This window comes from Xenopus tropicalis, chromosome 5 (genome assembly GCF_000004195.4).
Source record: "Xenopus tropicalis strain Nigerian chromosome 5, UCB_Xtro_10.0, whole genome shotgun sequence".
Lineage (NCBI taxonomy): Eukaryota > Metazoa > Chordata > Amphibia > Anura > Pipidae > Xenopus > Xenopus tropicalis.
In genome coordinates, this window is record NC_030681.2 from 29,193,771 (window position 1) to 29,207,381 (window position 13,611).

Consider the following 13,611-nt stretch of genomic DNA (forward strand, 5'->3'; position numbering starts at 1 on the left):
GGGGTACTTTTTTTTTTATAATAAACAAGGTGCACTGCATCATGTGACACATTACACCACCATAGAAAATATAGCAAGTATTATTAATATACAGGCAAAGTACCTATTATTATGGTTGATCTGACCCCTGACAGACAATAGTGGACAGTTGCTAAAAACAACCGCTTAATAACAGCTAAAAATACCTGAAAAAAGTACATAATAAAAATATACATTTCATTATACTTTTACATTCAACAAAGAGGAGACTATTGCTCTTTCCCTCTCCTACTAGTTAATGCATATGTCCAACCTGCTCCTCAGGTGTTACCTTTTGTCAAAAATTTCCCAGTCACAGTGAAAGACTCCAAACTGAGTCTGTCAGGCGCAGCCACAGGTGGGTGGCTGGCAGGTAGGAGCTTATATGTCGTGTAATATGGGTACAGGGGGTACTGCGCTTGTGGATAGCCAGGAAACACGTTATGTTGCTGAAACATGATTTATTAATGAAAATTGAGTAATAAGAAATATGGAAGTCCTTACAACAGGCCAGTGGTCAGAGGCAGACAGAAGACGAAACAAATCCGCAGAAAACAGGCAGAGGGTCTGGACTGGCAGCAAACAAGGAGGGTCCGGAATAACAGGCAGTGGTCAAAGGCAGGCTGAAGGCAGGGAGAGTCCAATAATCAGGCCGAGGTCAAAACCGGGAGATCAAACAGAGGTCAGGAACAGGAGTTGTGGAACAGGAGTTGTGGAACAGGGTAAGGTAACGGAATCAGGCAGGTATGCGGGCAGGAGTCAGGCAGGAACAGGGGCTGGAACAAGCAAGTAAGGTCACTGGAACGTAAAAGGCTCAATGATCAAGCAACCAGGGGTTGCTAGTAACAGGCTTATAAAGCCCGTTAATTGACTGATTGGAACCACCTGGGCTAATTAAGGGAGGAGAAGGAGAACATAAACACAGAAGCAAAGAAGAGGGGTTAACAGAATGTACAGGGCTGGATGCCCAAGGTCTCCAGTGGCTCAGTGAGGTAATGCAGAACCTGCCTAACATAGAGTCCAGAGTTCTGGTACAGGCAGGTCCTGACAGAGTCCAAGAGTTTTACAGTGAAATGGATATAGGTTTTAATGATAATTCCTTTACTACCACCATATCGACTCCTGACTCTTATGAACATGCACAAGGAATGTCCATATTTCCTGCCTTCCAAGTTAGATACAAGTGGCACCAATTCTACCAACAGAAATGGTCGTCTCTTTATGGTTGTCTGTGGTGGTTGTTTGCAGAAAGTGTACAATGTGTAGGCTTCTATTTGCATCAATGAGGATCGTCCAAATGGTGGTAAGCTAAAGGACCTAATACATTTGCAAGTTACATTGTTGTATTTTTATGAGGAAAGTGAACTTTGGTATTCCAAAAATAAACACTGGATTTATATATATATATATATATATATATATATACAGTGGTGTGATTTCTTATTCTTTTGCATGTTTGTCACACAAAATGTTTCTGATCATCAAACACATTTAACTATTAGTCAAAGATAACACAAGTAAACACAAAATGCAGTTTTTAAATGAGGGTTTTTATTATTTAGGGAGAAAAAAATCCAAACCTACATGGCCATGTTTGAAAAAGTAATTGCCCCCTGAACCTAATAACTGGTTGGGCCACCCTTAGCAGCAATAACTGCAATCAAGTGTTTGTGATAACTTGCAACGAGTCTTTTACAGCGCTCTGGAGGAATTTTGGCCCACTCATCTTTGCAGAATTGTTGTAATTCAGCTTTATTTGAGGGTTTTCTAGCATGAACCGCCTTTTTAAGGTCATGCCACAACATCTCAATAGGATTCAGGTCAGGACTTTGACTAGGCCACTCCAAAGTCTTCATTTTGTTTTTCTTCAGCCATTCAGAGGTGGATTTGCTGGTGTGTTTTGGGTCATTGTCCTGCTGCAGCACCCAAGATCGCTTCAGCTTGAGTTGACAAAAAGATGGCCGGACATTCTCCTTCAGGATTTTTTGGTAGACAGTAGAATTCATGGTTCCATCTATCACAGCAAGCCTTCCAGGTCCTGAAGCAGCAAAACAACCCCAGACCATCACACTACCACCACCATATTTTACTGTTGGTATGATGTTCTTTTTCTGAAATGCTGTGTTACTTTTACGCCAGATGTAACGGGACACGCACCTTCCAAAAAGTTCAACTTTTGTCTCGTCGGTCCACAAGGTATTTTTCCAAAAGTCTTGGCAATCATTGAGATGTTTTTTAACAAAATTGAGATGAGCCTTAATGTTCTTTTTGCTTAAAAGTGGTTTGCGCCTTGGAAATCTGCCATGCAGGCCATTTTTGCCCAGTCTCTTTCTTATGGTGGAGTCGTGAACACTGACCTTAATTGAGGCAAGTGAGGCCTGCAGTTCTTTAGATGTTGTCCTGGGGTCTTTTGTGGCCTCTCGGATGAGTTGTCTCTGCGCACTTGGGGTAATTTTGGTCGGCCGGCCACTCCTGGGAAGGTTCACCACTGTTCCATGTTTTTGCCATTTGTGGATAATGGCTCTCACTGTGGTTCGCTGGAGTCCCAAAGCTTTAGAAATGGCTTTATAACCTTTACCAGACTGATAGATCTCAATTACTTTTGTTCTCATTTGTTCCTGAATTTCTTTGGATCTTGGCATGATGTCTAGCTTTTGAGGTGCTTTTGGTCTACTTCTCTGTGTCAGGTAGCTCCTATTTAAGTGATTTCTTGATTGAAACAGGTGTGGCAGTAATCAGGCCTGGGGGTGACTACAGAAATTGAACTCAGGTGTGAAAAACCACAGTTAAGTTATTTTTTAACAAGGGGGGCAATCACTTTTTCACACAGGGCCATGTAAACCTTCATTTAAAAACTGCATTTTGTGTTCAATTATCAGTTATCTTTGACTAATAGTTAACGTTTTTTGATGAGCAGAAACATTTAAGTGTGACAAACATGCAAAAGAATAAGAAATCAGGAAGGGGGCAAATAGTTTTTCACACCACTGTATATATATATATATATATAGACATGTGAAATAATCTAGTTGTGAATTTTATGTACTGCACACAAAATTAAGAAAATGTACTATTTAAATAAAAAGCTAGTTAGCGGGAATATTCACTTGCAAGCAGTCTCTGTTGTTTGAGATTATTTTTCATTAGTGGCAGTCGCGGGCATTTTTTGCTGCTAAGCATAATCATTTAATTACAATATTATATGCGTGCTTAAGCATTGCTAAACACTGGTATTTAAAGTTAGCAGGGAGAAAATAAAGAATGACCTTGTTCATGATATTTTGTCATTAAAACCTTCATAATGTGTTTATATACACCAGGCTTCTTTATACTTTCAGAATGCACTTTGCAGTTGGCTATATGTGGTGCTGCTAGGGGCGGGGCTTGGGGTAGTTAGGCTTTAAAGGGGAACATTCATGAAAATGAAAATTGAATATAGCTACATACGTATTTCATAATGAAATAAGAAACTTTTTAAATATAATCAAATAAAAATGCTGTCCTGTTTCTGGAATAATCAAGTTTTACAATCAACAGCAGGCTGGATCACAGCTAAATACCTTGATGTCCAAGCACCAGTAGTAGCAAGAAGAAGGCCTATATAGGTCCCCAATGGCTACATTACTGGCATTTGGCCTTAACAAACTTGGAAGTGGAAATTATGAAATTGAAATAGAAATGAATATTCCTAATGCAAAGGATATTAATATGGAAAGGAAGAACAATAGAGAGTGCTGTAAAAAAAAAAAAAAGTAGCCAGCCAATAGGTTTTTAAAGAAATGAAGAGCGACCCATAGTTAGTACTGGGCCATGTGTGCCATAGTCCTATGACCAGTAACTCATAAAAATAAACCGGATATTTTCTTTCAGTATTCTGAGCTAGTGATGGGCGATATCATTCGGCAGGCATGAATTCGCTGTGCTTTTCCACATTTCGCAATTGGCGGATTGTTAAGCGAAATAGACAACAAAATTTGGCGCGGAAAAATTCACAACACAACAAAAATTGTCGCCTGCATAAAAAATGACGTGTGCCAGAAAAATTGTTGTGCGTGTAGTTCTTTTGACGGGCACAACAAAAAATGACGGACGCAAATATTTTTTCCAAATTTTTCAGCAAAACGGGACAGATTTGCTCATCACTATTTTTAGCATATAACCAAGAATATTTGTATTATATCACATAAAGTGTACAGCGATAAGGCTAAGTAAAATATACAAGTACAATGGAAGTGCAACTCATCTGGCCAAATAAGCTACAAGTATAAAAAAGAGAGAGGGATTGATCAATATAAATTCCCTGATCTACTGTAACTAATGTTTAGAATCTATATGTGTATTTATAAAAACAGGGGTTATTAGTTTCAAAGTTATGATCATAAAATTGACAAGCCACCATACCACGTCAAGGTAAACCCCATATGGTGGTTCTAACTATTTACCTCTGGTTATATCTCCTGACCAGGGCACTGGTTTTATTCACAGGGCTTAGCCCTCCCCCACCATTAGCTTATAGCAGAGAGATTGGTGAGACCAACACCCATTTTTAAAGGCCAAAGACCACCAATTGGTTTGGCCATTCTTCCTGCAGTATAACTCTGCTAAAGTATAACATTACACAAAGTGGGGTTGTGGGAGCACTCCAAGAAGTAAAATACACTATATAAGTACAATGAATCGGATCTGGCTAAGTGACCAGTGCACATTCCCTGTTTCACTAGTAATTTAGTATCTATGCATATTTAACAAAAACAGGGGTTTTTAGTTATAAAGTTATGATCATAAAATTGACAAACCTCCATACCACTGTCCTGGGGTATTATAAATTGAATTGGCCCTGTATTTATTCTGCTGTGTGCTCCTGTTTGCTAAAAACAGCTTCGGCTTCTTCCATCTTATCTTTGTTCTGGTCCAGGCAGTGCACGGGCTATAGAGTGCCATGTTATAATGTTGTGAATCCTCCAAACACCCATAAAAGTTTTCTTGTGGGTCAGTTTTATGGGAATGGTAATTTTGTTGTTACCATTCTGTTGTTCTGTATATATATATATATATATATATATATATATATAATATGTTGTTTTTAAGCTCCTTCTTTTATAAGTCATTTATTCTGTGCAAGTGTTACTGCTATGGTCTGTAGTATGAGGAAGCCCATAGACGGCTAGTACCAACCTTATAGGTGAAATAGAAGAGCCCTGGCAACCCCGGTTTTCACCGACGCCCTTTTGGGGCCCCGGACTTTCTGCTGCAGGGAAGACAGGGATTCTAAACACTGCCAAGGTTGATATAAAAATGCAGTACAAAAGGGATCAAGCTTACTGACCGTTATTTCTGCTTTAGCTTTTGTATGGGAGAGATCTTCAAGGCCAACATATTATAAAGGCATAAGTCCAACATAGTGGTGCTATAAATCTATGCAAGTTGTAGCAATTTTATCACTTGGCTTGTGCCCTTTGTGATTAATGTTCGAAATCACCCCTTGCCATCCCTCCCATTGCTGGTGTATTATGTTTACTGACATATATTCATACGTGGTATTGGTTGTATTACAGGTATCTCAGGAAAAGTGTCTTGTGACCAAAGTGTCGGCTCACTGGCTGTTCCTCTCTCCCTGTAGCTTTTTTTGTGGGAGAGATCTTCAAGTTCACCATCCCTGGTTTAAAGGCATAAGTCCAACATGGTGGGGTTGGGTGCTATAAATATATGGAAGTTGGTTGTAGCAACTTTATAATTTGGCTTGTTTTGCCCAGAGTGTTCATTGTGTGAAAACGCCCCCTTGCCAAATGCTAAAATGCCAGCACTGGCGATATTCACAAAACGTGCAAGTGCATCAAGTGCGTGTTTTAAGGCAAAAAAACCCAAGTCATTGGCATGCCACGATCTGGCCCTTCCACCCTCCCCATGCCAATAGACTGTTGGTTTTCAACTTTCTCATTTGTTGTATTTAATGTCAGTTCTTTTTTTAGTCTCATGAAATAGAGTTTTCTTTCAAACAGTCTAAGGAATGTTATTGGACCCTGGTTTTATCAATACTTCAAATAGCCCAAAAACAGGTTTGTGGTCCGATTGTCTCATAAGGGAACAAGAGCCATATTTCAGAACATGGATATCATCCTGATTCCGGCTCTTGTACATCACTCGATCAGTGTAGGAAGGCGTCCTCTGTTTCTTACTGGTGTCATAGTCATCGGATCCGATATTAAATCTATATGTGGGACGGAAATGGATTTCTCCTTCCTTAAATCCTTTGAATATAGAACCTTTAGTCACCTCTTCTGACAGCTGATCGTACTGCAGGAGGGACCTCATATCATTCTCTGGAAGGTTCTCTAGGATGGAATCAACTTCACTCCGACTCTTGCTCAAGCGGAAATTGAAGTCCCCAAACCAGAAGACTTCGTCAAACCGGCTCGTCGCATCGTCGGGATCAGAGTAAACGGGGTTTGTGTCAGGAACATTTTTTGGGAGCTTCAGGTCTTTGATTATTTTCTCATAATTCTGGATTCTCTGCTTTACTTTGGAATCTCCTGCCGCAAAGTGGGCATTGATAAAAAGGAATGAGGTTCCAAAGAATGTAAATGAAGCAGCCACAGCCCCTTTGGTCTTAATCAATGGGAAGAATCTCGTAGTGACGGTTGCACATTCAACCTCAGAGCAGAACCACACGAGATCTCGCCTGATATACAGAGACAGGTACAGGACACCGTGAGCTGCTGAGTGGAGCAAGACATAACGATGCCCCAGTGTCAGCTGCAGGCGGTTTTGCCATTCTTGCCTGTTGGGGCAGCCTTCTTGCACTCCGATTACATACAGGTCTTGTGCAGACTCGGCGCCCAATGGAAATAGGAAATCATCCAGTCTCTCTGGAAGATCCTTTTTTTCATTCATATTCCAGGTAGCAATAAATATCCTCAGATTTTTTTGTGGAAGATGTCGTTGCAGTTCTTCTTCTCCAAGTAAGCCTTGACCAACCAAGGGCCTCTTATCTAGATGCCTCTTATGGCTGGTCTGGCTGGGAGAAACACCAGTGAGCTTTTTAGCAATGTTACTGCAACACCAGTCAATGGTGAATATGAAGATAAATACAAGCAGAGCAAAGAGATAAACTAACAAGTTCTCCTCATTCTCCTCATCTTCATCATTCTCTATTTCTTCATATTCTAGGTTTCCTTTGTGGAACTCCAGTGATGTGTGACGGGTATAAAGAAGGGCTGTGAATATCATTACTGATAATAGATGGGCCCAACCCGCCCCCCTTCTGTAGGGCTGTCTCCAATAACGGCCAACAGTCCAGTTAATGGCAACTGCCAAGGAAAATACCATTAGGATAACTGAACCCAATGGGTAGATCTCTTCAATATCAGTATCTTTAACATTTCTAAATAATTCATATTCTTCCGGTGTCAGGATTACTTTCTGGGTCAGTGATGATCTATCAGATGAATGAAAACATTGTTCCAATAGGATAAGAAAAGCAATGAAAGGTGGAAAATTCATTGCTAAGGAAAGGTTGCTGAGCTCTAGTCAGCAGATGTTGTTCGAAGCAAGTCCCACTTCGAACTGAGCTCTGTGCTCAGTGTCGGGCTTATATAGCCTGTGGTTGCCATGGAAACCGCATACTAATGAGCTTGTGATGTCACAATGCGGTTGCCATGGTGACCACACAATAGAAGATAAGCAAACTGATCTTATCAGTGTTACCATGGTGACCGCATACTAATGAGCTTGTTACTTATCAGTGATGTCACAATGTGGTTGCTATGGTGACCACACAATAGAAGATAAGCAAACTGATCTTATCAGTGTCTTATCAGTGTCACCATGGTAACCGCATACTAATGAGCTTCTGTTTTACATGTTGTTTACTTGCGGTTGCTATGGTGATCACAATAGAGATTATCTTTAACCCTTTCACTACCAGAAAATTTGGGGTTGCTGGTACTTGGGGGCAATTTTAGTTACCAAAGCTTTCAAAACATTTTTGCAATTTACTAATTTAGCAATTTTTGCAATTCCGTAACAAGATATGAAAAATTATATATATTTTCTATAATATAGACACATATATGACAAACATATTTTATTTTATGCACAAAAATACAACAGATTTGGAAAGTCACATGTGTCAATATCATATTTGTATAGTTTTATAGTAATGTTATGGGTCAACTCCCAGCACCACAATACTAAATTGTCAAAGCACCTCTCCAGAAATCAGTGTTGTTTAGATTAATGGGCAAACATTTCACTAACATTAGCTGTACCCCAGGAAGCCATATCTTTTTTAAAAAATACATTCTGCAATCCATTCCTCAAGTTAGTGGTTTTTATAACAATTTCTGAAATTTTTTGTAAAATCACCTTAAAACTCCTACTTTGCAGCATCTTCTCTCCCATGGGTCATAAAGTACCCAATCACCAGGGGTCGGCTACTGCACATTCAATACATTTACTGCATTTTATGTAAGTTAAATTTGCAAAACTGCTGAAAAAATTGTAAAATGCATTAAATCTGTGTTTTTCCTGACTTTTTTTTTTACAAATGCAACTTTCTTTTTATATTCAACTTTTTTTCTCACTCCAAATACATTAAAGCCATTCATATACTGTATTTCATCTAAATGAATAGAACTGGTTGCCTCATTTGCCAAAATTGTGTTTTAACTATATTCTTCCTGCATATAACATTTTGTTGTAAAATCTTTATTCCGTAAAGAAGTATTTTCATTCAGGTTTGTGTTTTTTGCCCTTTTAATTAAAGTTATATTTCCTTTTTCTAAAAGGTTGGTTTTGTCCATTTTGAGATTTGTTCCCATTCTCCCTATGACATTTTCAAAGCTGCCCGTATTATTCTAATGCCTCTTGTGTTCCTAAGACCCATTTAAGAAAATAACAAATGTTAAAAATAACCTACGTTTAATGTATTCTACATTCATGCATAATTAACTGTACCATTCCATATCTCAGAATCTGTATTTAAACATATTGATAGAAATCAAATAACCTGTATTTGTATAGTTATTTTTACCTTTGTAATAGTAAAAACTTCTATTTAGGTAAACAATCTCTTTAGGTAAAGAAAAACCACCTACGCTGCTTCAAATGAAAGCTCTGTTCCTCTAATCTAAAGGGGTGACCTCTGGTGCGTTGATTGTTTTTATGGGAAAAAAGAACATCCCCCATCTGCCTATAATCCCCTCTAATGTACTTGTACAGAGTAATCATGTCCCCTCGCAAGCGCCTCTTTTCCAGAGAAAACAACCCCAACCTCGACAGTCTCACCTCATAGTTTAACCCTTCCATCCCCTTAACCAGTTTAGTTGCAGTCTCTGCACTCTCTCCAGCTCATTAATATCCTTCTTAAGGACTGGAGCCCAAAACTGCCCCCCATACTCAAGGTGAGGCCTTACCACTGTATAAAGGGGCAAAATTATGTTTTCATCCCCCTTTTTTTTTTAAACATGCAAAAGTAGACTTTTTGGCCCAAACATTTTAAAAGACTTTTAATAAGTATTGGGGTAGGTATTTTTTTTAATTTAGAATATAGTCCTTATTTCTCGAATCATTTACATAAATAATGAAGTACATGATTGACATATAGTGTACTACTGTATTCCTCTCTGCCTACCTTGGTCCTTGGAAAAGTGTTCTATACCCAATATCAAGGGATTCCAGCTGGACTAGTTAAAGAAAGTGTCGGACGGACCTGGAAAAACCTGTGGGCCCTGCCTGATTCTGTGCAACTTTGGGTGCTCTCCTCCCTCCCAATTGTAGACACAAGAAGGAAGTTTTTGGTGCTCAGGGGTGGGGGGGGGGGGGTTGTGCCATCATGTTTGACTCTCAAGGAGCTTACAACTGGGGTGGGAGAGCCCTGAGGTGGCAGCCCCAGTGGACACCCCAGTCCGACACTGGTTAGAGATGGTTACCGTTTATCATAGATACCCACATAAATTTCAGAAGCGTAGACTGCTGAGCATTTCATTTTATTAAGGATCGTAAGATGACCAATCTTGTCTGAGTGCCACCCAGACAATAATTCAGTTAAAGTCCAGTTGAAGGACTACCCAAAGCCATCGGCAAATTTTTTCTTTGTCAAAAATTCACAGCAACAAGATATTCGGCAAGAAAAAAATGCCTATTGATTTTAATGTATTTGGAGTGAAAAAATTGTTGCCCATTGACTTCAATGCATTTGCAAATTTTTTGCCATTTTCCAATTTTTCAGTAGTTTTGTGAAATTCTTCGGTGAAGCAAAATAGGACAGATTCACTCATCACTACCCCAAGTGCAATGTCAAATGGGGCAAGGTTTGACGCCAGCCATTTTTATTAGCTTGGGTTTGTGCTAAATTGCACATATCAGTAGGCATGAATAAGATTATAAACAGGAGTGTCTACTGGTGAGGCTACAGCCCCCCCCCCCCCCCCCCCCCCCCACAGCTCACTTGGGAACTTTTCTTTTCCCTGGACATTGCAAGTTTGGAAAATGGTAAAGTAACACCAACCAAAGGTAAACTAAGCCCCTGGTTGGTCTAGCAGCCACGTCCCATCTCGTTGTAGGCAGTGATGGGCAGCCTTTTTCTGCTGTGAGCTGTGTACAAATATGTGGGCTGAACAAATACATGGATAATAATACAGGTATGGAATCCATTATCCGGAGACCCATTAACCAGAAATCTCTGAATTACTGGAAGGTCATGTCCCATTGACTCCATCCTATTGGGTTTATTTAATGCAGGGATCCCCAACCTTTTATTCCCATGAGCCACATTCAAAGAGAAGAAGGGTTGGAGAGCAACAAAAGCATAAAAAAGGTTCCTGGTGGTGCCAATAAGAGCAATAATTGGCTATTTAGTAGGCCCCATGTGAACTGGCAGCCTACAGAATGCTCTGTTTGGCATTATATTGGGTTTGTATGCAACCAAAACTTGCCTCCAAGCCAAGAATTCAAAAATAAGCACCTGCTTTGAGGCCACTGGGAGCAACATCCAAGGGGTTGGGGAGCAACAAGTTGCTCATGAGCCACTGGTTAGGGATCACTGATTTAATGGTTAAATGATTTTTAGTAGACTTTAAGCATGGTGATCTAAATTACAGAAAAATCCCTTATTCAAAAAACCCCAGGTACTGAGTAGTGATGAGCGAACAAATGCGTTTCGCATATTTTTCGCCGTTTTGCAAATTTTCTTGCCATTTCGCGAATTTTATGGTGAAGCGAAACGGGACAGATTGGCTCATCACTAGTCCTGAGCACTCTGGATAACAGGTCCCTTACCTGTATTAAGTTAGATGTCAATCTTGTAGGTCCAGTGTGCAGTTATCATTACTCGATTATTGTCCCTGTTAAGTTGTCATTATTTCTCTATAAAATTAATTGCATTTGAGAAACGGATTTGACTGTAAAGAATGCACTCAGCAATAGGCCATTCCTAGGTTTTGTTGCGGTGACTCTGACCGTGGGTAGCAAAGGAATTTTTGCATTGAGAAGGAAAAATGAAAAACAGTTGCTTAATCACTGGTTAAATATAGATTTCACTCTTATTTTTTTTCCGAGAAAATTGCTGCTAATTTCCCAAGTTATAGCAACAAAACTGCTTTAGCCTTAAGGCTTTTGGAGCGAGGCGGCCAACAGCGGCCATAACCACTTCTGTGCTTTTATAGGTAATCCATTATGAGTCACGCCTGGTGCCAGGAAGTCAGTCCAGGGACATTTGAAAACTTGTCAGATGTGTTAATACATTTGGATGGAGCTTTGCATAAAATGTCATGATTATTTACAAAGTTTAGAAATTACATTTCTGTGGCCTCTAAAGTGTTGTAAATTAATAGGAAATTTATGGGGGGAAAAAAGAAAGGTTTATTTGCCTTGCTTTTTTTCTTTTTTTTGCAAGGTGCTTATGACATCTGCAGCTGGGGAATAGCTGAAAAATATATGCAGAGGAACATTAACAATTATTACATTAGAGAGTCTGATCAGTGCTTATTACTTGTAGAAATCAAAAGCAGCTCCAAAGTTTGTGTGCATAATTACATTGCACCTGCATCTCGCTTCCTCTCTGAATCAAAGCTTCATCTGCTATTATTATTGCTAAAGTTAATCCATATATTAGCAAATATAATGTATTACCAAAGTACATCTCTCTCAGTTTTGTTTTCTACCTTTAGTTTCTGGGTCTCTGAACAAGTGTCCTTACCAAGAAGGTTTGCTGATGGCTTTCTTATTCTAAAAGATATATTATTCTTAACAGGGTAGAATGCCTTATGTTAACTTTTGGTATATTATCATATGACCAATTCTTAGCAACATTCAATTGGTCTTCATTTTTAATTTTGTATAGTTTTTGAATTACTTGCCTTCTGCCTCTTTCCAGCATTCAAATGGGTCACTGACCCCTGGCAGCTAAAAACTATTGCTATGTGAGGCTACCATTCTATTGCTCTAGTTACCTTTTATTACTTATCATTCTATCCAGGTCCTCTCCTATTAATATTCCAGTCTCTTATTTGAATGACTGCCTTGTTACTAGGGTAATTTAGACCATAGCAAACAGATAGGTGCTGGAATTCCAAACTGAATAGTTACTGCACAATAATTAAAAAAACACATAAATAGTTATGTAATTATAATAACTAACAGACGTTAGACCAACCACACGTTCAAAAGTAAGTCCCAACCCTCACCCACCCATCTCCTTAGCTCTTTTACTTTTAAAGCTTTCTGGATGCTTATTTGTCACTTTAGTTTAAGTCTTGGCAGAGCCACACAGGGTTTGGATGGGTAAAGTTTGAACTTTCCCCGCAGCCTATCTAATCTCCATGTGGCTTTACCAGGAATTAGAGGAAAGATGATGCAGGCACCAGGGCCATATTTATAATGGGGCACTCGAGGGCTGGTGCCTCCTTGCCCTAGGGTGGCACCAGACCTTAATACACCCCTGGCAGGCACCAAAGCGTCTGCCCTCACTTTTAAAGTCTGCAGATCACTGAGGGCGGTGCCCACAAGGGCCTGGGTCCAACCAGGGCCAGATTTGAGAATAGGGTGTCCCGAGGCCACTCCCTTTCACCACCTTCCCACCTCACCCGGCACACCCCGCCCCCCCCTCGCATACTGAGCAGTGGGGAGAGGATGGACTCAGTGTCGGACTGGCCCAGCAGGATACCAGGAAAACTCCCGATGGGCCCAGGTGTCAGTGGGCCCTCCTGCTCACACAACCATTTGCCATGTAGGCCTATACCATAGCCATTACTCAATTCTATATGAAAAGAAACTGAAGAAATGGAGGAAAAAATTGATTTAGAAAGTGAGTGAACAGAGAAGGGGAGAGTGGGCCTAAGGTGTAAGGGTTTCTGGTGGTCCCTTGTCACCCCAGTCTGACACTGGACGCACTAAAGTTTCTGCGTGTCCGGCCCCATTGCTCCATATAAGCAAAATTACAATGTGGCATGCCGCCACTAAATTTCTGCTGCCCTAGGCCTGGGCCACAAAGCCGGGCCTGCCTGTCTGCTGCCATAGGCTATTTTGTAAGCTTTAGGAGCTTTTGCACCAGGGAAGGTATAGCCTGAGCACAACTGAGCCGGAAAACTCTTGTTT

General features: G+C 40.1%; 1 protein-coding gene and 1 pseudogene across 1 annotated transcript in view; one reads left to right on the plus strand and one right to left on the minus strand.

Annotated features, from left to right (window-relative positions):
* macrod2 (MACRO domain containing 2) overlaps positions 1–13,611 on the plus strand; it is a 1,296,131-nt gene that overhangs the window by 969,406 nt on the left and 313,114 nt on the right. The window lies entirely within an intron of this gene.
* On the minus strand, positions 5,865–7,245 carry LOC105947295 (annotated as a pseudogene).